We start from the raw sequence: 27,188 nt of genomic DNA, 5'->3' as shown, positions 1-27,188 counted from the left end.
CGTCATTGTCAGACAGTCAAAGGGTTAACATGGTCAGACAGTCATAGGGTTAACAGGGTCAGACAGTCATAGGGTTAACATGGTCAGACAGTCAGGATTAACAGGGTCAGACGGTCATGGGTTAAAATGGTCAGACAGTCAGGATTAACAGGTCAAACATTCATGGTCAGACAGTCATAGTGGATCAGACAGTAATAGGGTTAACAGAGACAGTCAAAAGGGTTATCATGGTCAGACATTCATGGTCAGGCAGTCATAGGGTTAACATGGTCAGACAGTCATGGGTTAACAGGTGAAGGGTCAGACAGTCATAGGGTTAACATGGTCAGACAGTCATAGGGTTAACAGGGTCAGACAGTCAAGGGTTAGAGACATTCATGGTCAGACAGTCATAGGGTTAACATGGTCAGACAGTCATAGGGTTAACATGGTTAACAGTCAGGTCAGACAGTCATAGGGTTAACAGGGTCAGACAGTCAAAGGGTTATCATGGTCAGACATTCATGGTCAGACAGTCATAGGTTAACATGGTCAGACAGATGGAGTCAGACAGTCATAAGGTTAACAGGGTCAGACAGATGGGGTTAACAGGGTCAGACAGTGGGGTTAACAGGTCAGACAGTCATGGGGTTAACATGGTCAGACAGACAAAGGGTTAACATGGTCAGACAGTCATAGGGTTAACAGGGTCAGATTCATGGGGTTAACATGGTCAGACAGTCAAGGGGTTAACATGGTCCGAGAAGTCAGGCCAGACCGTCATTGTCAGACAGTCAAAGGGTTAACATGGTGATAGGGTTAACAGGGTCAGACAGTCATGGGTTAACATGGTCAGACAGTCATAGGATTAACAGGGTCAGACGGTCATAGGGTTAAAATGGTCAGACAGTCATAGGATTAACATGGTCAAACATTCATGGTCAGACAGTCATAGTGGATCAGACAGTAATAGGGTTAACAGCGTCAGACAGTCAAAAGGGTTATCATGGTCAGACATTCATGGTCAGGCAGTCATAGGGTTAACATGGTCAGACAGTCATAGGGTTAACATGGTTACACAGTCAGGGTCAGACAGTCATAGGGAACATGGTCAGACAGTCATAGGGTTAACAGGGTCAGACAGTCAAAGGTGGTGACATTCAGACAGTCATAGGAACATGGTCAGAGTCATAGGGTTAACATGAGACAGTCATAGGGTTAACATGGTTACACAGTCAGGGTCAGACAGTCATAGGGTTAACAGGGTCAGACAGTCAAAGGGTTATCATGGTCAGACATTCATGGTCAGACAGTCATAGGTTAACATGGTCAGACAGTCATAGGGTAACACGGTCAGACAGTCATAAGGTTAACAGGGTCAGACAGTCATGGGGTTAACAGGGTCAGACAGTCATGGGGTTAACAGTGTCAGACAGTCATGGGGTTAACATGGTCAGACAGACAAAGGGTTAACATGGTCAGACAGTCATAGGGTTAACATGGTCAGACAGTGAAAGGGTTAACTGATACAGTCATAGGGTTAACTGGGGTTAACATGGTCAGACAGTCATAGGGTTAACATGGTCAGACAGTCATAGGGTTAACAGGGTCAGACAGTCAGGGTGACAGTCATAGTGGAGACAGTATAGGGTTAACATGAGACAGGCTTAACAGGGTCAGACAGTCAGGGTCAGGCAGTCAAAGAACATGGTCAGAGGCCAAAGGGTTAGGTCAGACAGTCAGAGGCAGTCAAAGGGTTAACATGGTCAGACTTGTCAAAGGGTTAACATGGTCAGACAGTCCTGGGGTTAACAGGGTCAGACAGTCATGGGGTTAACAGGGTCAGACAGTCATGGGGTTAACATGGACATGAGACAGTCATAGGGTAACATGGTCAGACAGTCATAGGGTAACATGGTCAGACAGTCATAGGGTTAACAGGGTCAGACTCAAACAGGGTCAGACAGTCAGGGTCAGGCAGTCATAGTGGATCAGACAGTCATGGGTCAGACAGTTATAAGGTTAACATGGTCAGACAGTCATGGTCAGACAGTCATAGGGTCATGGTCAGGTCAGACAGTCAAAGGATTAACAGGGTCAGACAGTCATAGGGTTAACATGGTCAGACAGTCAAAGGGTTAACATGGTCAGACTTGGTTAACATGGTCAGACAGTCATGGGGTTGAATGGTCAGACAGTCATGGGGTTAACATGGTCAGACAGTCATGGGGTTAACAGGGTCAGACAGATAGGGTTAACATGGTCCGACAGTCATGGAGGTTGAACATGGTCAGACTAGGGGTAACATGGTCAGACAGTCATGGGGTTGACATGGTCAGACAGTCATGGGGTTAACAGGGTCAGACAGTCATAGGGTTAACATGGTCAGACAGTCATAGGGTTAACATGGTCAGACAGTCATGGGGTTGACATGGTCAGACAGTCATGGGGTTGACATGGTCAGACAGTCATGGGGTTAACATGGTCAGACTGTCATGGGGTTAACAGGGTCAGACAGTCATAGGGTTAACATGGTCCGACAGTCATAGGGCTGAACATGGCCAGGGACTAGGTTAACATGGTCAGACAGTCATAGAGGTTAAAGGCTAGAGGCCAGGGTCAGTGTCAGACAGTCATAGGGTTAACAGGAGAAAGCACTGATGGAGTAAGAGTCATGGCTGGATATAGAAGGATGCAGAAGGAGGTGGAGGCCAGGGAGGAGAGAAGAGAGAAAGGAGAGGAAAAGAGAAAGGTGAGGAGAGATGGGAGAGAGGTGAAGAGAGGAGAGATGGGAGAGGGTGAAGAGAGGGAGGGTCTAGAGAGAGAGATGGGAGAGAGGTGAAGAGAGGAGAGATGGGAGAGAGGTGAAGAGAGGAGAAGAGAGAGGCCAAGGAGAGGAAAAGAGGGAGGTGAGGAGAGGAGTGAGACGGCTAGATAACCTTAGAATATGGACATCATGGATTATTTCAGAGAGCATAGAGGACAAAGGAAAGACAAACTGGGTGGTTCAGGGGTATATCTCACACATGATCGGCTCTCTATCTCACAGGCTGAGGCCAGGTCGTCATATAACATCACCTTGTATGAGTGTAACACATCTGACATGGTGAAGGACACGAGCTAGCACGGCCAGGTACGCACTACACACACCTAGTGTTCTAACATGCACATCCAGCACTCTTCATCTCCTTGTTGACGTAGTCCTGAAGCTTAAACTTGGGCTCGTTGGGCTCCTTCATAGACCTGTGCTTCAGCTCTCTGAGAGAGAAAGGAAGAGATCAGAAGGGTGGAGGAAAAGAGACAGAGATGGAATGGAGTGAGAAGTCGAGTAGGAGGAAGTGGAACAGTGTACATGAATAGAGAGAGAGAGCCAGGGTCTAAGGGCTGACGGCTAGAGGCCAGGGTCTAGGGACTGAAGGCTAGAGGCCAGGGTCTAGGGACTGAAGGCTAGAGGCCAGGGTCTAGGGACTGAAGGCTAGAGGCCAGGGTCTAGGGACTGAAGGCTAGAGGCCAGGGTCTAGGGACTGAAGGCTAGAGGCCAGGGTCTAGGGACTGAAGGCTAGAGGACAGGGTCTAGGGACTGAAGGCTAGAGGCCAGGGTCTAGGGACTGAAGGCTAGAGGCCAGGGTCTAGGGACTGAAGGCTAGAGGCCAGGGTCTAGGGACTGAAGGCTAGAGGCCAGGGTCTAGGGACTGAAGGCTAGAGGCCAGGGTCTAGGGACTGAAGGCTAGAGGCCAGGGTCTAAGGGCTGAAGGCTAGAGGCCAGGGTCTAGGGACTGAAGGCTAGAGGCCAGGGTCTAGGGGCTGAAGGCTAGAGTCCAGGGTCTAGGGACTGAAGGCTAGAGGCCAGGGTCTAGGGACTGAAGGCTAGAGGCCAGGGTCTAGGGAGTGAAGGCTAGAGGACAGGGTCTAGGGGCTGAAGACTAGAGGCCAGGGTCTAGGACTGAAGGCTAGAGGCCAGGGTCTAGGGACTGAAGAGAGGCCAGGGTCTAGGGACTGAAGGCTAGAGGACAGGTCTAAGGGACTGAAGGCTAGAGGCCAGGGTCTAGGGACTGAAGGCTAGAGGCCAGGGTCTAGGGACTGAAGGCTAGAGGCCAGGGTCTAGGGAAAGGCTAGAGGCCAGGGTCTAAGGGCTGAAGGGTCTAGAGTCCAGGGTCTAGGGCCTGAAGGCTAGAGGCCAGGGTCTAGGGACTGAAGGCTAGAGGCCAGGGACTAGGGGCTGAAGGCTAGAGGCCAGGGTCAAGGGGCTAAAGGCTAGAGGCCAGGGTCCAGGGACTGAAGGCTAAAGGCCATGGCCAGTAAGGCTAGAGGCCAGGGACTGAAGGCTAGAGGCTCTAAGGCTTAATGCAGAGGCCAGGGACTGAAGGCTAGAGTCCAGGGTCTGAAGGCTAAAGATCCAGGGACTAGAGGCTAAAGGCTAGAGGGCAGGGACTTGGGCCTTTAAAGGCTGAGGCCAGGGACAAGGGCTAAAGGCCAGAGGCCAACAAGGCCAGGGACCAGGGACTAAAGAGGGACAAAGGGGCTAGGGGTTTCGCTGAGAGGTGAAGGCTCCAGGGACTAGAGCCTAAAGGCTAGAGGGCAGGGACAAGGGCCTAAAGGCCAGGGACTAAAGGCTAGAAGCCAGGGGCAAGGGGCTAAGCGCTAAAGGCTAAAGGCTAGAGGCCAGGGACAAGGGGCTAAAGGCTAGAGGCCAGGGACAAGGGGCTAAAGGCCAGGGACAATGGGCTAAAGGCCAGAGGCCAGGGACAAGGCTAGAGACCAGGGACTAAAGAATAGAGGACAGGGGCTAGGGCTTGTTTCTGGACTGGACCCCTGTGTAGTTTCATACTCACTTGGCCACAGCAGTGAAGGATAACTCCACATTGAGGCCAGACTTTGCACTGGTCTCCATGTATGGAACCCCAAACTCCTGCAGAGAAACAGACAGGCAGGGTATCTTGAGTTGAACACGCCACATTCACATTGTCTTGAGTGTCTTTGTAGCTCGTCTAGAGCACCAGATATCCTCCCTGATAGCCTGGGGACAAGGTTACTTTGCTGCTAATGGTAACAGTATTAGAGACCATTGTTGCCCCCTGGCTGGCCAGGCAGTAACAAATGATGTGTGTGTTTTAGGCACAGCAGCTAATGACAAAGAATATTGAGCATAAACCCATATTAACATTCACCCTCAGCACCCAGAAGACACAACAACACAGAGACCCACAGGGAAATAATACAGACACTACAGGGGTGACTATAGTACTGCTGGGAGTGCACCTTCAGAACCATTCCAATGAGCAGACTGGAATACTAGCTATGTGACAAAGAATTCCTCAGGCAGGGTGTGCGTGGGAGATTTGTCTCAGCATCCAGCACCATAGTAATGACTAGGCTAATGTGTTCCTCTCTCCAGGTTTATGCTATCAGCACTCGAGGTATGCACCAGACTGGGTTTAAATACTATTTGAAGTCTATTAAATACTTTGAGCGTTTGCTTTAGCCTGTCTGGAGAGTCGGATGCGCAGGGTTTGGAATTTTGAGACTTTCTTATTGGCTCCATTGCGAAAGCAAGCTCAATCAAGCCCATCTAAACTATTTGACATGATTTCAAATAGTAGCTGAACCCAGGTCTGCAAGGCACTTTGATATTTGTATTGTAGCCGTGTTCCACAGCGGAAGTCAGGGGGAATGAGAAAGTGTATTCACATTTCCTGCAACATTCAAAGTCCTATTTGCACCAGTATCTGTATTCATCTCAGAGTGCATTGCTGTGAAATTGAGTTCAACTAAATATTCCTCACTGTTGTATTGTATGCATGTGTTTATAGAGAAAATACAAACATATGAAAAATGAGACTAGATGTCCATCCTATAGAAGCATGAAAGAGCCTGTAGATAATATCAAGATAGCAGGCCGTGGTGCAACGATCCTTGGTGCAAAGATACTGTACACAGACAGACTACATTCAGGTTCTATGGTAAAGTAATATCTCATAAACCTGGCCTTTCTTCTTGATATTTATCTTTGATTTTTGCAGACGGTGCATTTTCCTCCCAACAGTGAAAATCAATATGAATTAGATCAATGGACTGAGTCCAATAAAAGAGAGAGTGAGAGAGTGAGAGAGAGAGAGAGTGAGAGAGAGAGAGAGAGAGAGAGAGAGGGCGAGAGAGAGTGAGAGAGAGAGAGAGTGAGAGAGTGAGAGAGAGAGAGAGAGAGAGGGCGAGAGAGAGTGAGAGAGTGAGTGAGAGAGTGAGAGCGAGACAGACAGAGAGCGAGCGAGAGAGAGAGAAACAGAGATATATATATATACAGAGAGAGAGAGCAAGAGCGAGAGATACCGAGAGAGAGAAAAAGAGAGAGAAAGAAAAAGAGAGGAGAGATACAGAGAAAGGGAGATACAGAGAGAGTTAGAGAGAGAAAAAGACACACAGACAAAGAGAGATGCAGATATATATATATATAAAGAGACAGATACAGTTGAAGTTGAAAGTTTACATACACTTAGGTTGGAGTCATTAAAACTCGTTTTTCAACTACTACACAAATTTCTTGTTAACAAACTATAGTTTGTGCATGACACAAGTAATCTTTCCAACAATTGTTTACAGACATATTATTTCACTTATAATTCACTGTATCACAATTCCAGTGGGTCAGAAGTTTACATACACTAAGATGACTGTGCCTTTAAACAGCTTGGAAAATTCCAGAAAATTATGTCATGGCTTTAGTAGCTTCTGACAGGCTAATTCATCATTTGAGTCAATTGGAGGTGTACTTGTGGATGTATTTCAAGGACAACCTTCAAACTCAGTGCCTCTTTGCTTGACATCATGGGAAAATAAAAAAAAAATCAGCCAAGACCTCAGAAAAAAAGTGTAGACCTCCACAAGTCTGGTTCAAACGCCTGAAGGTACCACGTTCATCTGTACAAACAATAGTACGCAAGTATAAACACCATGGGACCATGCAGCCGTCATACCGCTCAGGAAGGAGACGTGTTCTGTCTCCTAGAGATGAACATACTTTGGTGCGAAAAGTGCAAATCAATCCCAAAACAACAGCAAAGGACCTTGTGAAGATGCTGGAGGAAACAGGTACAAAAGTATCTATATCCACAGTTAACGTCTTTGGGACAGGGGGCAGTATTTTCACGTCGAAATGAAAAGCATGTCCAAAGTAAACGGCCTGCTACTCAGACCCAGAAACTAAGATATGCATACTATTAGTAGATTTGGATAGAAAACACTCTGAAGATTCTAAAACTGTTTGAATCATGTCTGTGAGTATAACATAACTTACTTGGCAGGCGAAACCCCGAGGACAAACGTTCAGATTTTTATTTTTTGAGGTCACTCTCTTTTCAATGAGGTTTCATTGGGAATCCACTTCGACTTCCCTGCAGTTCCTATCGCTTCCACTGGATATCAACAGTCTTTAGAAATTGGTTGAGGTTTTTCCTTTGAGAAATGAAGAAGTAACACTGTTCAGAATGAGGGAAGTGTACTCTCTGATAGAGGCGCGTGACCTGAAAAGCTCGCTCCACTTTGTTTTCCTCCGGTATTGAACACAGATCATCCAGTCTTCAATTTTATTGATTATTTACATTAACAAACACCTAAAGTTGTATTAAGAAAGTAGTTTGACATGTTTGGACAAAGCTTACAGGTAACTTATGAGACATTCTGTAGTCAGGTTGCGCGACTTGGAACCAGTGTTTCTCTGGATCAAATGCGCCAAATAAATGGACATTTTGGATATATATCGACGGAATTAATCGAACAGAAGGACCATTTGTGATGTGTATCGGACATATTGGAGTGCCAACAGAAGACGCTCGTCATAAGTAAGGCATGAATTCTATCTTTATTTCTGCGTTTCGTGTCGCGCCTGCAGGGTTGAAATATGCTTTTCTGTCTTTGTTTACTGCCATCCTCAGATAACAGCATCGCTCGCCGAAAAGCTTTTTTGGAAATCTGACACGTTGGCTGGATTCACTACAAGTGTCGCTTTCATTTGGTATCTTGAATGTGTGATTTCATGAAAGTTAAAATGTTAGTCATTTATTTGAATTTGGTGCTCTGCATTTTCACTGGATGTTGGCCAGTTGGGACGCTACTGTCCCGCATATCCGAGAGAGGCTAAACGAGGAAGAGGCTACTGCTCCAAAACCACCATAAAAAAAGTCAAACTACGGTTTGCAACTGCACACGGAGACAAAGGTCGTATTTTTTGGAGAAATGTCCTCTGGTCTGATGAAACAAAAATAGAACTCTTTGCCCATAATGACCATCGGAAAAAGGGGGAGGTTTGTTAAGCCGAAGAACACCATCCCAACCGTGAAGCACGGGGGTGGCAGCATCATGTTGTGGGGGTGCTGTGCTGCAGGAGGGACTGGTGCACTTCACAAAATAGATGGCATCATGACAAAAGAAAATTATGTGGATATATTGAAGCAACATCTCAAGACATCAGTCAGGAAGTTAAAGCTCAGTTGCAAATGGGTCTTCCAAATGGACAATGACCCCAAGCATACTTCCAAAGTTGTGGCAAAATGGCCTAAGGACAACAAAGTCAAGGTATTGGAGTGGCCGTCATAAAGCCCTGACCTCAATCCTATAGAAAACGTGTGGGCAGAACTGAAAAAGTGTGTGCGAGCAAGGAGGCCTACAAACCTGACTCATTTACACCAGATCTGTCAGGAGGAATGAGCCAAAAATGACCCAACTTATTGTGGGAAGCTTGTGGAAGGCTACCCGAAACATTTGACCCAAGTTAAACATGTACGTATGTACACTTCTGACCCACTGGGAATGTGATGAAAGAAATAAAAGCTGAAATAAATCACTCTCTCTACTATTATTCTGACATTTCACATTCTTAAAATAAAGTGGTGATCCGAACTGACCTAAAACAGGAAATTTTCACTAGGATTAAATGTCAGGAACTGTGAAAAACTGAGTTTAAATGTATTTGGCTAAGGTGTGTGTAAACTTCCGACTTCAACTGTAGATACACAGAGGGAGAGATACACACAGAGAGAGAGAGAGAGAGAGAGAGAGAGAGAGAGAGAGAGAGAGAGAGAGAGAGAGAGAGAGAGAGAGAGAGAGAGAGAGAGACAGTTAATTGACCGTGGTGTCGTTCACTGTTCGAGTCAATCTGCATCTTCCTCAGTATTAACTAATTTCTTTAAAGTGACACTCACCTTGGCCAGCCTCTCTCCATCCTCTCTCTTCACCACCCTCTGCTGTGTGGCATCAGCCTGGGAAGAGATCAGAAAAAGAAAAGCAAGAGAGAGAGAGAGATGAGAAAGGTAGAGATTCTCTGATACCACCATACCACCACCATGCATGACCAGCCTCAGTCTCACTATCATCAATGCAGGGGCTTGTCTTAAAAATCACCTTGTTCCAGAAGGGTTACGTAATGGAAAACAACATATTCCGTACAGAATATGGGATCAGACCTACAATTCTTAATGAGTCTAGATTATGTGTGAGCTTTCTAATGAGCGGATGATTACCGGTGTGTGGGGACTGTTTAGATTAGACTAAACTTCTGGACCAAGCATCTGTTCCTTGTTCTAGCAGTATGTGGATGGGACTTATTTATAGTAGCAGTGATTTGTTACATCCCTCCTTCATATGTGCTGATCTGGTGTTGTGTCTGTGTTGTTATCTGGCAGCAGATGTGTCAGGGTTAGAAGCAATTCCAGTAGACTAGAGATAACTTTATTGTTCCAATGGACATTTGAATCAGGAAATAGACACTGAAGTACTCATAGAACATATACAAGTGAATCCGGACGCCGGGTTACTAAGTAGGCTCAGATTGATGCTCAATGTTAAAACCAGAATGATTGCAACCTGCCTACATGTCGTTTTAAAGTACAATAGACCAACACAGCTACTGTATTAGGTCAAAGCTGTGTGTTGGAAAACCTTGGTAGATCATGGGTGGAGTGGGCATTGTGGTGCTCATTTGAATTTCCTTTCTTGTTGAGCTTCAGAAAAATGCGTATTCTCATTTAAAAGGTAGATTTAGTGTTTAGTGTTACACTATGAGGATATACTGTGAATAGATCCTCCAAGTCCTGGGCTACGTTTATACTGTACAGTTGTTTTAGTTTCTCTGTTTATGGCTGTTGTGTCTGTCTGTTTTCTTTGTGTCTGTCTGTCTGTCTGTCTGTCTGTCTGTCTGTCTGTCTGTCTGTCTGTCTGTCTGTCTGTCTGTTGTGTCTGGGCTGCCGTCTGATGTGGCTGCAGGTGTGTCTGTCTGGGTTCAGGCCTAACCCAGGAAACCTCACCTTGTTTCCCAGCAGCATCAGGACCACATCCTGCTGGGCGTAATCATGGATCTCAGTCAGCCAGGCCTGGGGTGGAGATGACAACAAGAGGAGAGACATGATAAGGAAACACTCAGGATTCAGAGTGGAGAGTCACTCAGGATACAGAGAGGAGAGTCACTCAGGATACAGAGACAGAGAGGAGAGACACTCGGGATACAGAGAGAGAGAGGAGAGACACTCAGGATACAGAGAGAGAGAGGAGAGACACTCAGGATACAGAGTGGAGAGTCACTCAGGATAGAGAGAGGATTATCACTCAGGATACAGAGAGGATAATCACTCAGGATACAGAGAGGATAATCACTCAGGATACAGAGAGGAGAGACACTCAGGATACAGAGAAAGAGAGGAGAGACACTCAGGATACAGAGAAATAGAGGAGAGACACTCAGGATACAGAGAAATAGAGGAGAGACACTCAGGATACAGAGAAATAGAGGAGAGATACTCAGGATACAGAGAAAGTGAGGAGAGATGCTCGGGATACAGAGAGAGAGAGAGGAGAGACACTCAGGATACAGAGAGAGAGGGAGAGGAGAGACACTCAGGATACAGAGAGAGAGAGAGGAGAGACACTCAGGATACAGAGATGGAGGGAGAGGAGAGACACTCAGGATACAGAGATGGAGGGAGAGGAGAGACACTCAGGATACAGAGAGAGAGAGAGAGGAGAGACACTCAGGATACAGAGTGGAGAGTCACTCAGGATACAGAGAGGATAATCACTCAGGATACAGAGAGGAGAGTCACTCAGGATACAGAGAAAGAGAGGAGAGACACTCAGGATACAGAGAAAGAGAGGAGAGACACTCAGGATACAGAGAAATAGAGGAGAGACGCTCAGGATACAGAGAAAGAGAGGAGAGATGCTTGGGATACAGAGAAGAGAGGAGAGACTCTCAGGATACAGAGAGAGAGAGAGAGGAGAGACACTCGGGATACAGCGAGAGAGAGGAGAGACACTCAGGATACAGAGAGAGAGAGAGGAGAGACACTCAGGATACAGAGTGGAGAGTCACTCAGGATACAGAGAGGATAATCACTCAGGATACAGAGAGGATAATCACTCAGGATACAGAGAGGATAATCACTCAGGATACAGAGAGGAGAGTCACTCAGGATACAGAGAAAGAGAGGAGAGACACTCAGGATACAGAGAAAGAGAGGAGAGACACTCAGGATACAGAGAATAGAGGAGAGACACTCAGGATACAGAGAAATAGAGGAGAGACACTTGGGATACAGAGAAAGAGAGGAGAGATGCTCGGGATACAGAGAGAGAGAGAGGAGAGACACTTGGGATACAGAGAAAGAGAGGAGAGATGCTCGGGATACAGAGAGAGAGAGAGGAGAGACACTCGGGATACAGCGAGAGAGAGGAGAGACACTCAGGATACAGAGAGAGAGAGAGAGACACTCAGGATACAGAGAGAGAGAGGAGAGACACTCAGGATACAGAGAGAGAGAGAGAGGAGAGACACTCAGGATACAGAAAAAGAGAGGAGAGACACTCAGGATACAGAGAAATAGAGGAGTGACACTCAGGATACAGAGAAAGAGAGGAGAGACACTCAGGATACAGAGAGAGAGAGAGAGGAGAGACACTCATGATACAGAGAAATAGAGGAGAGACACTCAGGATACAGAGAAAGAGAGGAGAGACGCTCGGGATACAGAGAGAGAGGAGAGACACTCAGGATACAGAGAGAGAGGAGAGACACTCAGGATACAGAGAGAGAGAGGAGAGACACTCAGGATACAGAGAGAGAGAGAGAGAGGAGACACTCATGATACAGAGAGAGAGAGAGGAGAGACACTCAGGATACAGAGAGAGAGAGGGGAGAGACACTCAGGATACAGAGAGAGAGGAGAGACACTCAGGATACAGAGAGAGAGAGGAGAGATGGAGGGAGAGAGAGACAGAGGGAGAGTATTGGGCAGAAGAAGTACAGTCCAAACAGCATCAGCAGTAATAAACCCCTGTAGAGACAAGGCCTGGACAAGGCATAAGGGAAATAATAAAAAGCTTTATTACACACCAGCCCATATAATCACCGTCACCTGGCAACCCAATGCCTCATCATCACAACAACAACAGTAACCCTTCTGACCACTGAGCAGCAAGAAGGCCAGGCCATATATCCATGCCATCGTTAATAGGTTTTTAAATCGACTGGGGCATAGATCCACCCCTCGCCAACATAATATCCCTCATCTCAGCTGTATTCTGTGCAGAGCACCACTATAATGATGCTTAATTGCTCCATCCCAGTGAAAAAGTCCACATTGGCTTTCTGACTGCACCGCAATCAATCCTCCTTTCTGTTAGAACATGGAGACAAGAGTCTGGTTCTCCAAGTTGAGACTCTTCTAATTACATCTGGAGATGACCTGGTGGGTATAACGATTTAACCCCTCGGTCACATGGAGATGACCTGGTGGGTGTAACGATTCAACCCCTCGGTCACATGGAGATGACCTGGTGGGTGTAACGATTCAACCCCTCGGTCACATGGAGATGACCTGGTGTGTGTAACGATTCAACCCCTCGGTCACATGGAGATGACCTGGTGGGTGTAACGATTCAACCCCTCGGTCACATGGAGATGACCTGGTGGGTGTAACGAGTCAACCCCTCGGTCACATGGAGATGACCTGGTGGGTGTAACGATTCAACCCCTCGGTCACATGGAGATGACCTGGTGGGTGTAACGATTTAACCCCTCGGTCACATGGAGATGACCTGGTGGGTGTAACGATTTAACCCCTCGGTCACATGGAGATGACCTGGTGGGTGTACCCCTCGGTCACATGGAGATGACCTGGTGGGTGTAACGATTCAACCCCTCGGTCACATGGAGATGACCTGGTGGGTGTAACGATTCAACCCCTCGGTCACATGGAGATGACCTGGTGGGTGTAACGATTTAACCCCTCGGTCACATGGAGATGACCTGGTGGGTGTAACGATTCAACCCCTCGGTCACATGGAGATGACCTGGTGGGTAACAATAAAGTGCTCGGTCAGGGGATGTTTCCCCTAAGAACAGATCTAGGATCAACCCCCATCGGTCACATGGAGATGACCTGGTGGGTGTAACTGATTCAACCCCTCGGTCACATGGAGATGACCTGGTGGGTGTAACGATAACCCCGGTCACATGGAGATGACCTGGTGGGTGTAACGATTCAACCCTCTCGGTCACATGGAGATGAATCCATCCATGCCCTCTGGTCAGAATAGTGATGGTGACCATGGTGTTCAATCCAACCCTCTGGCATTTGACCCAATCCATCGGTCACATGGAGATGACCTGGTGGGTGTAACGATTTAACCCTCGGTCACATGGAGATGACCTGGTGGGTGTAACGATTTAACCCTCGGTCACATGGAGATGACCTGGTGGGTGATAATCCATCCATGCCCTCTGGGAGAATGTGATGAAGGTGACCTGGTCACGGGGGTAGATGTTCAACCCATGGTGGGTGATGAAGGTGAAGTCTGTTGGGTGTAGAGACTGTTCAACCCCTCCTCACATGGAGATCACATGGAGATGAACCCCATCGGGAGATGACCTGTGTGTGTGTTGGGATAACCCCATGAGGAATGGAGAGACTGACCATCCATGTGGTGAACCCATTAACCCATCATGTTGAGAGACCTTAATCCATCCATGCCCTCTGACAGAAATGGAATGAAGTCAGTGGTGTGTTGGGGGTCAAAGAGACTGTTCAATCCATCCATGCCCTCTGGCAGAATAGTGATGAAGGTGAAGTCAGTGGTAACCATGGTCATGGTCATGTTGAGCACATATTAGTAGGAGACGTTAAATAGTGACCTATCTGATAACATCTGTGTCACATACTGATGACCTGTTAGTTAGGTACCAATAAAGTGCTCCGGGGGATGTTTCCAATAAAGTGCTTCAATCCATCCATGCCCCTGTCAGTGATGAAGGTGAAGTCACATGATCTCCATCCATGGATCAGTGGTCATGTTGGGGGAAAGAGACTGTTCAATCCATCCATGCCCTAAATAGTGATGAAGGTGAAGTCCATGAACCATTAGTGGGGAAAAAGATCATGCGTTCATCCATCCATGCCCTCTGGGAAATAGTGATGACCATGTTGGGGGGTAAGAGACTTCTATCCAATAAAAGTCAGTGGTCATGTTGGGGGAAAGAGACTGTTCAATCCATCCATGCCCTCTGGGAGAATGTGATGAAGGTGAAGTCAGTGGTCATGTTGGGGAAAGAGACTGTTCAATCCATCCATGCCCTCTGGGAGAATAGTGATGAAGGTGAAGTCAGTGGTCATGTTGGGGGAAAGAGACTGTTCCATCCATCCATGCCCTCTGGGAGAATAGTGATGAAGGTGAAGTCAGTGGTCATGTTGGGGGGGTAAGAGACTGTTCCATCCATCCATGCCCTCTGGCAGAATAGTGATGAAGGTGAAGTCAGTGGTCATGTTGGGGGGGTAAGAGACTGTTCTGTTCAATCCATCCATGCCCTCTGGCAGAATAGTGATGAAGGTGAAGTCAGTGGTCATGTTGGGGGGAAAGAGACTGTTCAATCCATCCATGCCCTGCAGAATAGTGATGAAGGTGAAGTCAGTGGTCATGTTGGGGGAAAGAGACTGTTCAATCCATCCATGCCCTCTGGCAGAATAGTGATGAAGGTGAAGTCAGTGGTCATGTTGGGGGAAAGAGACTGTTCAATCCATCCATGCCCTCTGGCAGAATAGTGATGAAGGTGAAGTCAGTGGTCATGTTGGGGGGAAAGAGACTGTTCAATCCATCCATGCCCTCTGGCAGAATAGTGATGAAGGTGAAGTCAGTGGTCATGTTGGGGGAAAGAGACTGTTCAATCCATCCATGCCCTCTGGCAGAATAGTGATGAAGGTGAAGTCAGTGGTCATGTTGGGGGAGAAATCCATCCATGAGAATAGTGATGAAGGTGAAGTCTGTTCAATCCATCCATGCCCTCTGGGAGACTGGTGTTCCAGGCAATGCTGACACTTATCCCATCCTTTACAAAACATCATGAATGTGCAACTAGCGTACTGTTTGGGAGAAGAGTGGAGAATCAGGACGTATCCTTTGCCTTAATCTGATGACACACTAGTGTGGAGTTGTCTGGACAACTCTTGTCCAACTGGAGGTGGAGTTTCCATCTTCAAAGCCTCTCATTCCCATTCAACCCCATCATCACCTCTGTAAGGCAATGCCCACATCTGATAGACTAAGGGATGAGGACGCTCTGCAGCCAAATAACCCCCCACCCATCTGCAGCATGTATACACCAGCCCATTGCCACGGCACCTCATCCCCTCACCTGGATCAGCAGCAGAACTGGGTTCAAAATGTTTCAAATACTTATGATCGATTGAGCTTGCCTTGACACAATTTAACCAATGGAGTAGTCCCAAAACTCCACCCACTCCAGGTAGGCTAACGCTAACTCAGAGTGTTCTAATACTACAGCATTTGAAGCCAGGTCTCAGATCAGCTCCACCTCCAAACAAAGGAAGAAAGCCTGGCTCCCAGCTCTGCCCATCCAGCCACATCTAACACAATGATATCTGAGCCACAATAAAGCACATTTGCATTGGATGGCCAAACTCAAAGCAGATGCCACAGCACATCAACACTCTATGCTGTGCTGCTCTTTTTCAAATGTTGAAGGCCTATGTCTGGACTTGGTAAGCTTGCTTTGACGTTTAATGTTGTACTGTGCCTTTAAACTGTGAAGCTAAAGGATAAAAGATACTTGACTTGATATCTAATCAAACTTCAATGGATAGTTCAACCAAATGACATATTGGTTTCCTTACTCTGAATCCTGTTTTCTTTGTAATGTGGGTTCACTATTCCTTTAACTATCCGATAAACCTCTGAAACACATCCCACTGGGCAAAAAACGTATTGAATCAATGTTGTTTCCACATCATTTCAACCCACAAATTCAATGTGATGATGTTCAATGAAAGTGGAAAACTGATTTAATCTATGTAAGATAATTTTGTATTTTTGTCACCTAACTTTGAACCGAAATACAATGACATGGTGATCATTTGGGGGGGATTTCAGGTTGAATTCACGTCATTTGACAACTCAACAAAATGTACATCAAAACTAGACGTTGAACTGACGTCTGCGCCCAGTGGGATGCCATTAGTCAGTCACTCATACAGAATAATAGTGATAAAGGTGAAGTCATTCACTCATTAGAGCACATTGGATACCATGTCAACACTTTAATGAACCTAATGTGAGTCTGTGCGTCTTTAATAGACAACGGGTCTCTCATAGACTCCAGTGGAGTTACTGACAAAACATCTCCATGACTGTACAGGGGGGTGGGATCAGCTGATCCAAGATCTGTTTGTGTCTTGCCAACTCCTAAGGTCATTGTCATGTTTGGACACAAACAGATCCTGGACCAGGCTAACTCCTCAGCCCAACTGTAAGCGCTGCGTTGTCATCAGCGTTGTGTCAGTGCGACGTTCTAGCTGCTACACAGAGCGTGTTGTTTTGAGGAATGGAAGAGTATCTTTATGTTCCCTACTGTACTGCATCATACTCAGCTAAACCGCACTAGTCAATGTAGCTAGCTAGCTTGAGTTTCTGCTAGCTGGAAGCTTCTTGACGTCACAAATCTTAGTAAAATAGCCAGTGGTGTCTAGTGGAGGCCATATGCAACCAAAATCAACTTTATTTCTCATTATTTCAATATATCCAATAGAATGAACCTGCATCAGCCTTACATTTTTATTTGAACCTCCGCCATTCTTGAGCTTGGATGCTGCCGTTGGACGTGACGCAACACGGGCAGTATAGCGGCTTTCATTGATTTCAAAGAAAGCCTTCCCTCAATGGTTTGATGGCTGTAGTGTAGCAGCGTAGCATAGCCACAATGCCCAGTTTGAACATAAAAGGGAGGTGGAAACAAGGTGTTCAATTAACGTCTGAGCAAAAACCTTCTGTGGTGTTGTGAATTTCCACTTCAGCTGTAACCAGAATTAGCATGCACTTTGAAAATCCACTTTGCAAACTCCATGTGCACGTCCCTGTGCGATGGTTGAATGTTCATTTTTACATAAAAGGGCAGCATTACTCAGTGCAGCATTACTCAGTGCAGCATTGTGTGAGGACATCCAGGAGAATAGGGTTTCGATGGACTGCTATTTTACATACAGAGTTGAATTCTCCTTCTCTCCCTCCCCCTCTCTCTATCCCCCTCTCTTCCTCCCCATTTCTCTCCCCCTCTCACATCTTGTATTGTGTGGTTGATGGCTATTGTAAAAGGCTTTACGTTAGGCCCAACCAGGAGCGCTAGCCATATTCCCATCAGTATGTCTATCAATGTGTTGTTAAGCCCAGACAGTTATTACTAACTAAATCCAGATGGTTGAGTCTTCGTACACTACGGCCAGGTGTTTTCCATTACCAACCACCAAGGGAAGGCTGCTCTGTTCATGTTGTAATTTGTCAGTGTTTTATTTGTATAGTAATTGAGTGAGTTTGGGTCCCTCTGGTGTGTCTGTAGTGTGTAGAGGTGTAAAGTAATTAGTAACACAGGGTTGAATTGGTGAAAGACAGACATTATATGGAGTCTGAAGTATATTGAAGTCTGGCAACTTTATGGTTTATGCACTTTATTTTGTATTGCTTTTTTTATCTTTACACTTTAATTGCTTTGAATGTTTAATTTAATTTCAAATGTTAATATTATATTTATTTTTTGACAAATACTTACGTTTAAAAAAAAAATACAGATGTGCTTTCTTGTCTTAGTTCCTACTGTACATTCATTTCCTCACTTCCTATAATGCATGGAAAATATCACGTGTAAACAACGTTCAGGTAACCTTACGGAAATTAGCTAATTGTCAGGGTCAATGTTTTTATTTAACTCAATTACTTTTACTCTACACACTTTTTATATGAGTCATTCCAGTAATTTTCCATCTACTTCAGTAGGGTATTTCGGTACTTTTTCCAACCCTGGTAGTGTGTAGGGTGCATGGCCATGCATGTTTTTTATTTATTATTTATTTATTTCACCTTTATTTAACCAGGTAGGCAAGTTGAGAACAAGTCAAGTTCTCATTTACAATTGCAACCTGGCCAAGATAAAGCAAAGCAGTTCGACACATACAACGACACAGAGTTACACATGGAGCAAAACAAACATACAGTCAATAATACAGTATAAACAAGTCTATATACGATGTGAGCAAATGAGGTGAGATAAGGGAGGTAAAGGCAAAAAAAGGCCATGGTGGCAAAGTAAATACAATATAGCAAGTAAAACACTGGAATGGTAGATTTGCAATGGAAGAATGTGCAAAGTAGAAATAAAAATAATGGGGTGCAAAGGAGCAAAATAAATAAATACAGTAGGGAAAGAGGTAGTTGTTTGGGCTAAATTATAGGTGGGCTATGTACAGGTGCAGTAATCTGTGAGCTGCTCTGACAGTTGGTGCTTAAAGCTAGTGAGGGAGATAAGTGTTTCCAGTTTCAGTGCTTTTTGTAGTTCGTTCCAGTCATTGGTAGCAGAGAACTGGAAGGAGAGGCGGCCAAAGAAAGAATTGGTTTTGGGGGTGACTAGAGAGATATACCTGCTGGAGCGTGTGCTACAGGTGGGAGATGCTATGGTGACCAGCGAGCTGAGATAAGGGGGGACTTTACCTAGCAGGGTCTTGTAGATGACATGGAGCCAGTGGGTTTGGCGACGAGTATGAAGCGGCCATCTGTGTGTGAAAACACCTTCTAACCTCTGTAATGCCCATTAGGACAGACGATGGTCGGCTAGAAGAAGAAAACTCCATGTATTATCTGTATTCAACACTCATTCCTCCTCAGTCCGTTAGGAGAGAAGCCGTCCCTTTGTCTGAGTGGCTTTTAGCCTCCGAGTTCACTATAGGAAATCGGATTTGTGTTTTAATGTACTCAGCGCTAATGAGGTCAGGGATGTTTAGGCAGGGCTCAGTTCATTAGGCTACAAGATAGAAGAAAACAAACTTTTTGGAATACCTTGACTCGTCCAATAAGAAACGCTAATTTCCGTTGTTTGTTGCAAAGCGTTTTAAAATGTTTTCCTTTGTGTGCCCTAATATACACAACCCAGGTAATAACCCAGGAGAGAGGCACCATGGGCCAAGGAAGGGAGGGGGAGACCCTGCCCCCAGGTCACCTCTTCAGGCTAATGAATGCCATCAGAGCCTGCCTGAGAGTACACAACCTTACTCACCCAGATAAACAGGGAGGCAGATGGAGACAGAGGATGTTAGAGGGGCCATTTACTTGTGTTTACAATGTAAACCAAGAAGCCATTAAAACAGTCATGTCTATGGTTGAGATCATGATTGGGGTCAATTCAATTTCAACTCAGTCAATTCAGGAAGTAAACTGAAATCTAAATGAGGAATTGACTTCCTCAATTGACATAATTGAGTTAAACTTCAGTCGTCTTTTTGAATATTATAGAACAGAGTGATTGAGGAGGGTAGAGTGTGTAATACCCAATTCAGAACAGTGTACAAGGTCCCCCACAGTAAATGTGTTCCCCACTTATTTACATTCTACATGACCAACTGTCATTTACTCAATTGAGCACTTTGCTACTTATCGACTAGATGTGAGTACATGGATACAGACCTGAGTAATCGGTGATGGATCGACATATTTTGATTTGAATGTTGTACTATTGATTCATTCTTGCCACTTTATTGCTTGGAACTTGACTGGAAAAGACACAGTGTCACATTGCTCATGGTCAACACAACTCAATCCCCATCAGGGCAACAGAGTAACAAACAGAACTGAGTCGTTGGCTCTCCTTAACCTTGTCTGACTAGTAAAGCACTGCATTTCCCATTGGTGCACCACAGAACAGCACATCACTGCAGAACACCACGAGGGTCCTTATTCCTAACCAGACCAGTTGAGCCAGGGGTAAATAACTCTTACTCTTCAACCTGGCATCCCCGGACATGACCAAACTGGCAACCCTGAATATGGCAACCTTCATGTGTCAAAACCTGTTACTCTCAAACAAGAAAGAGTTTAATGGAATACAACTTCTCCTTCTATTGAATAGCTGAGAATAAGGACCATGGTTAGGATATACTCCAACCTGGCAACCTCGAACACAAGGACCTTCGTATCTCAGTCTCATAACAAGAAATCCAGTTTGCCTGGAATAAAACCTCTTCTTCTAGATCATGAGGATCTAGAACCGGGCAACCCTGAACACGACCAACCCTCAACACAAGTATCTTTGTGTATCATAACTTGTGTATCATAAGAAATTGTTATTTTCAAACCTGGCCTCCCTAAACATTTATATAACAAGACATTTCTCCAACATGGCAACCTTGAACACACGGCCCTTCATGTCTCATAACCATTCTCCAACAATAAATCCTGTTGACTGGAACACAACCTCCCCCCTCTATTCGACAGCTTGCCTATAAATGTCCTCTGGTCCCATTTTGACTTGTAATTAACCAAAACCAGTAATTAACCATTATTGAGCTGTTTACGGCTGGTTCCCCCTCGTGGGAATTTCACCACCAAAGCCACAACCATAATTCTTTCCAGGTGACATCTCGTCCCCATCTATCCCGGGGAATGGTAGAACAACAACATCCTTCAGCATGCGGGGGAGGATAAAGTCACTAGTGAAATGGAAAGATACACAGAGAGATTGGATATTAATACTGTCAGGCTGGAATTTAATTCAACAGGGCCAAAAAAACGAAATATAATTGACAAATACACTATAGGAGTTGTGAAAACAGAACAAACAGATCTGGGACCAGGTTAGAGGATGAAGACAGGACAAACAGATCTGGGACCAGGTTAGAGGATGACACCAGCACAAACAGATCTGGGACCAGGCTAGAGGATGAAGACAGGACAAACAGATCTGGGACCAGGCTAGAGGATGAAGACAGGACAAACAGATCTGGGACCAGGCTAGAGGATGAAGACAGGACAAACAGATCTGGGACCAGGTTAGAGGATGAAGACAGGACAAACAGATCTGGGACCAGGCTAGAGGATGAAGACAGGACAAACAGATCTGGGACCAGGCAAGAGGATGACACCAGCAGAAACAGATCTGGGACCAGGCTAGAGGATGAAGACAGGACAAACAGATCTGGGACCAGGCTAGAGGAGGAAGACAGGACTAACAGATCTGGGACCAGGTTAGAGGATGAAGACGGGACTAACAGATCTGGGACCAGGCTAGAGGATGAAGACAGGACTAACAGATCTGGGACCAGGCTAGAGGATGACACCAGCACAAACAGATCTGGGACCAGGCTAGAGGATGAAGACAGGACAAACAGATCTGGGACCAGGCTAGAGGATGAAGACAGGACTAACAATTCTGGGACCAGGTTAGAGGATGAAGACAGGACAAACAGATCTGGGACCAGGCTAGAGGATGAAGACAGGACAAACAGATCTGGGACCAGGCTAGAGGATGAAGACAGGACTAACAATTCTGGGACCAGGTTAGAGGATGAAGACAGGACTAACAATTCTGGGACCAGGTTAGAGGATGAAGACAGGACAAACAGATCTGGGACCAGGCTAGAGGATGAAGACAGGACTAACAGATCTGGGACCAGGCTAGAGGATGAAGACGGGACAAACAGATCTGGGACCAGGCTAGAGGATGAAGACAGGACTAACAGATCTGGGACCAGGCTAGAGGATGACACCAGCACAAACAGATCTGGGACCAGGCTAGAGGATGACACCAGCACAAACAGATCTGGGACCAGGCTAGAGGATGAAGACAGGACAAACAGATCTGGGACCAGGCTAGAGGATGAAGACAGGACTAACAGATCTGGGACCAGGTTAGAGGATGAAGACAGGACAAACAGATCTGGGACCAGGCTAGAGGATGAAGACAGGACAAACAGATCTGGGACCAGGTTAGAGGATGAAGACGGGACAAACAGATCTGGGACCAGGCTAGAGGATGAAGACAGGACAAACAGATCTGGGACCAGGTTAGAGGATGAAGACACCAGTGATACAGAGAGACACACAGTGGAGTTCTGCTCTCGGGCTGGAATGTAATTCAAAGCCCAGTATATGTATTCCAACCCCGAAGGACCAGGTATACAGGATACAGTGTAGGCAGACAGCCTGAAGGAAAACATACGAATCCTGACTTTGGAGACAGGTCTTTGATATAAGAAGTGTTTGATATAAGAAGTGACTGGTCACCTGCTAAGGCATTTAGCACACACTGACTACGACTAGCAGGACAGACAATGCTGCTATGCAGAACATCCTGTGACTCATGACAGCTCAGTTGTAATCATGACAGCTCAAGACTAGAAGAATATAAAGCTTAAAGGGAGGGGGAGAGAGAGAGAAAGGGCAGAAAAGAGAGAATGATAAAGAGTGAGCGATTGAATGAGAAAACGAACAGACATTGTAATTAACCTCTCCTTTACCAGTGTTGGAACGTGGGTGTGATGACAGGCCCTAGACGGATAGGAGCCGCGTGATTAACAGCCTATTAGGAAAGGAGACACAGTGGCCTGGTGAATACTAAACAACCACAGGCATTTAGAGATACGGCTAGCTATGCTACAGCCACACAGGGATGATTTAGACAGCAAAGGGCTGTTCCACATTAAAAAGCACTTTAGGGCCCTAAACGAGTGAAACACAAAGAGAGACAAACCTAACCAAATCTAAAATGTTCTCTATTTCACCCTCCCTCTCCGCCTGTTTCTGTATTTATACAAACAAACTGGTATATTTGTATTGCCACTGCAACAGACATTAGCATACTGTTTGAGTAAATAAGCACCATCTCTCCAGCCTAGTGGTGGTCATGACCTGTGTTCATTAAAACAAAGTAAACACCAAACATACTTACAGTTCAGAGAACGTTTCTCTTTTCTTTTCCAGATGAACCTCAAAGGGTATTTTGTGAAGTCGGTTCTCATTCCATTCAACAATTATCCGAAGCTAAGTCAGGACATCTCCCTCCCCCTCCCTCCCGCTCCCTCTCTCTCTCTGGCACTCACTCTTCCACAGTGTTGACACCAATCCATTTTCCACAGCAGCTTTAACATGTTACACATCCTTTATGTCCAATTACACACCTGCTTATCAACCTGTTGGAGAGAGGAGAGACTTTTTACCAGCCGTTAGGACGGTGTAAATAATTCAACGCACTGAATTGAGGTCCTGCTCTCCAATGGTTTCCATTGAACTGAATTGACAAAAGGTAACACCTTCAGCACTGGACAGAGAATACTGATTCTCTTCATGATTAAATGAAATGTCATTTTAATAAAGTGTTATATCAAGCAGAGAGACGTTGGCAGACATATTGTTGGAGGTCAGTCTTCAAAGTCTACAGCTAGTTCACTGAGGAGAAGGTTCTTGAAGAACCTTATGGCTCTTTCTCAGTGGAGAAGGTTCTTGAAGCTAACTAGTTATTCATCTTTCCTCAAGACCTCTCTCCTTGCCTCCTTCTCAAAACACATTGGAGGAGGAGATTCAAGGTCTCTTCCCTTAGGTCTTCTCATCCAATGCATTTTGAGAAGGTGGCTAGGAGAAAGGACACAAGTAACCAAGGAAAGACAAACTGAGAAAGGAGTTACTCCTCCAATAACCCACAATGCACCTGGCATGCTAATGATTCTCTCATTCCTAGGAGGAAATCACATGTTCGTATGGTGCAATCTGGCCCCACCATAAGTGGTTCACCCCGCTGGCAGGAAGTGATGCGCAGGAGGGGGTTATCAGTGTGGTCCAATCAGAACAGCAGGACTCAGTTGGACACCACTTATCCCAGGGGAGTTATAAACTACACCACAGACTATGGGTTTAAGGGGATATAGGCACTCCATCATAGGGTTCAAGTCTAATTCTGGTACGGCCAAACGCATATGCAGCCAAATGGCAAATTATTAGGTGACAGAGGGTGGCAGAGGGGTGATCTATTTCTGGGACCCTGGCTGGCATCAACCCTCCAGCCTTGGAATCAATCCTCCAACCATCCAACAGACAAGGGGAGAGAGAAAAGGGTAGAAGGTGGGGGGGGGGGTAGAGGGTGTGGGGAGAGAGAATGGTAGAGTGTGGGGGAGAGAGAAGGTTAGGTGTGGGGAGAGAGAAGGGTAGAGGGTGTGGGGAGAGAGAATGGTAGAGTGTGGGGGAGAGAGAGGGTAGAGTGTGGGTGAGAGAGAAGGGTAGGGGTGGGGGGAGAGAGAAGGGTAGAGGGTTGGGGAGAGAGAGAAAGGGTAGAGGGTGGGGGAGAAAGAGAAGGGGAGAGTGTGGGGAGAGAGGAAAAGGATAGAGTGTGGGAGAGAGAGAAGGGTAGAGGGTTGGGGAGGGAGAGAAGGGTAGAGTGTGGGGAGAGAGAAGGTAGAGGGTTGGGGGAGAGAGAAGGGTAGAGGGTGGGGGGAGAGAGAAGGGTAGAGGGTGGGGGGAGGAAGAGTAGAGGTGGGAAGAGAAGGGTAGAGGGTTGGGGAGAGAGAGAGGGTAGAGGGTTGGGGAGAGAGAGAAGGGTAGAGGGTGGGGGAGAGAGAGAACAGGGTAGAGGGTGGGGGAGAGAGAAGGGGTGTGGTGAGTGTGGGGGAGAGAGAGGGTGGGGGGAGAGAGAATGGTAGAGTGTGGGGGAGAGAGAGGGTAGAGTGTGGGGAGAGAGTGGGGGGAGAGAGAATGGTAGAGTGTGGGGGAGAGAGAGAAGGGTAGAGGTGGGGGAGGAGAGAGAATAGAAGGTGGAGGTGTGGGGGGGGAGAGAGAAGGGTAGAGGTGGGGGAGAGAGGAAGGGTGGGGGAGGGAGAGAGAGAAGGGTAGAGGGTGGGGGAGAGAGAGAAGGGGGGTAGAGGGTGGGGGAGAGAGAGAAGGGTAGAGAGAGTAGAGGGTGGGGGGAGAGAGAAAGGGTAGAGGGTGGGGAGTGTGGGGAGAGAGAGAGGGTAGAGGGTTGGGGAGAGAGAGAAGAAGGAGGGTTGGGGAGAGAGAGAAGGGTGGGGGGGAGAGAGAGAAGGGTAGAGTGTGGGGAGAGAGAGAAGGGTAGAGTGTGGGGAGAGAGAAGGGGAAAGGGTGGGGGAGAGAAATTAGAAAAAAGAGAGAGATCTAGCAAAATAGAGAGACTGAAGGGGAAAGAGAAGGTGAGAGGTGGATGCAGAAAGGAGGAGAAAGAGAGAGAAAGACAGAAAGAGAAAATAGGATGATTGAAAAGGTGAGAAAGGGGTGTTTTTGGTGGCATGTTGTGAACCTGACAGGGGTGTGTCGTGGAGTGACAGGTGGGAGAACGTGAGGGCACTGCAGATACCATGTTTGTTGTTGTTTGTCCTACTTTGCTTTGATGGGAGGGCAGGGTGACAATGTCCCGGGTTTGCCATTGGTTACAGCAACCTTTAATCGATTGTACAGTACAGAGCCAAAAGACATTGCTGTGTTACTCAGTGTTATACGGCATCATACCAAACTCCCAGATGTTTGTGTCCCACTGTTGTGTAAATCTCTGAGGGGATTTCCCCTCGCTGACTGACAGTGCTGTTCTGCCTGCTCTTTGATCATCTAAATTTCTTCATAAACAGACAGACAGCACTGTGTAATCTGGCTGCTCTTTGATCATCTACATTACTTCATAAACATACAGACAGCACTGTGTAATCTGGCTGCTCTTTGATCATCTAAATTTCTTCATAAACAGACAGACAGCCCTGTGTAATCTGGCTGCTCTTTGATCATCTAAATTTCTTCATAAACAGACAGACAGCACTGTGTAATCTGGCTGCTCTTTGATCATCTAAATTTCTTCATAAACAGACAGACAGCACTGTGTAATCTGGCTGCTCTTTGATCATCTACATTACTTCATAAACATACAGACAGCACTGTGTAATCTGGCTGATCTTTGATCATCTACATTTCTTCATAAACAGACAGACAGCACTGTGTAATCTAGCTGCTCTTTGATCATCTAAATTTCTTCATAAACAGACAGACAGCACTGTGTAATCTAGCTGCTCTTTGATCATCTACATTACTTCATAAACAGACAGACAGCACTGTGTAATCTAGCTGCTCTTTGATCCTCTAAATTTCTTCATAAACAGACAGACAGCACTGTGTAATCTGTCTGCTCTTTGATCATCTAAGTTTCTTCATAAACAGACAGACAGCACTGTGTAATCTGGCTGCTCTTTGATCATCTAAATTTCTTCATAAACAGACAGACAGAACTGTGTAATCTGGCTGCTCTTTGATCATCTAAGTTTCTTCATAAACAGACAGACAGCACTGTGTAATCTAGCTGCTCTTTGATCCTCTAAATTTCTTCATAAACAGACAGACAGAACTGTGTAATCTGTCTGCTCTTTGATCATCTAAGTTTCTTCATAAACAGACAGACAGCACTGTGTAATCTGGCTGCTCTTTGATCATCTAAGTTTCTTCATAAACAGACAGACAGAACTGTGTAATCTGGCTGCTCTTTGATCATCTAAGTTTCTTCATAAACAGACAGACAGAACTGTGTAATCTGTCTGCTCTTTGATCATCTAAGTTTCTTCATAAACAGACAGACAGCACTGTGTAATCTGTCTGCTCTTTGATCATCTAAGTTTCTTCATAAACAGACAGACAGCACTGTGTAATCTGGCTGCTCTTTGATCATCTAAATTTCTTCATAAACAGACAGACAGAACTGTGTAATCTGGCTGCTCTTTGATCATCTAAGTTTCTTCATAAACAGACAGACAGCACTGTGTAATCTAGCTGCTCTTTGATCATCTACATTACTTCATAAACAGACAGACAGCACTGTGTAATCTAGCTGCTCTTTGATCCTCTAAATTTCTTCATAAACAGAC

At 45.9% G+C, this 27,188-nt stretch overlaps 1 pseudogene; it reads right to left on the bottom strand.

Annotated features, from left to right (window-relative positions):
* Positions 1 to 3,137: 3,137 nt before the first annotated feature.
* The window catches only part of LOC135553777 (ras-related protein Rab-26-like), a 99,994-nt pseudogene continuing 75,943 nt past the window's right edge, over positions 3,138 to 27,188 (bottom strand).

The sequence above is a fragment of the Oncorhynchus masou genome, chromosome 14, assembly GCF_036934945.1.
Source record: "Oncorhynchus masou masou isolate Uvic2021 chromosome 14, UVic_Omas_1.1, whole genome shotgun sequence".
Classification (NCBI taxonomy): Eukaryota; Metazoa; Chordata; class Actinopteri; order Salmoniformes; family Salmonidae; genus Oncorhynchus; species Oncorhynchus masou.
The sequence above is the reverse complement of the archived record's forward strand: the minus strand, read 5'-3'. Positions and strand labels throughout refer to the sequence as shown.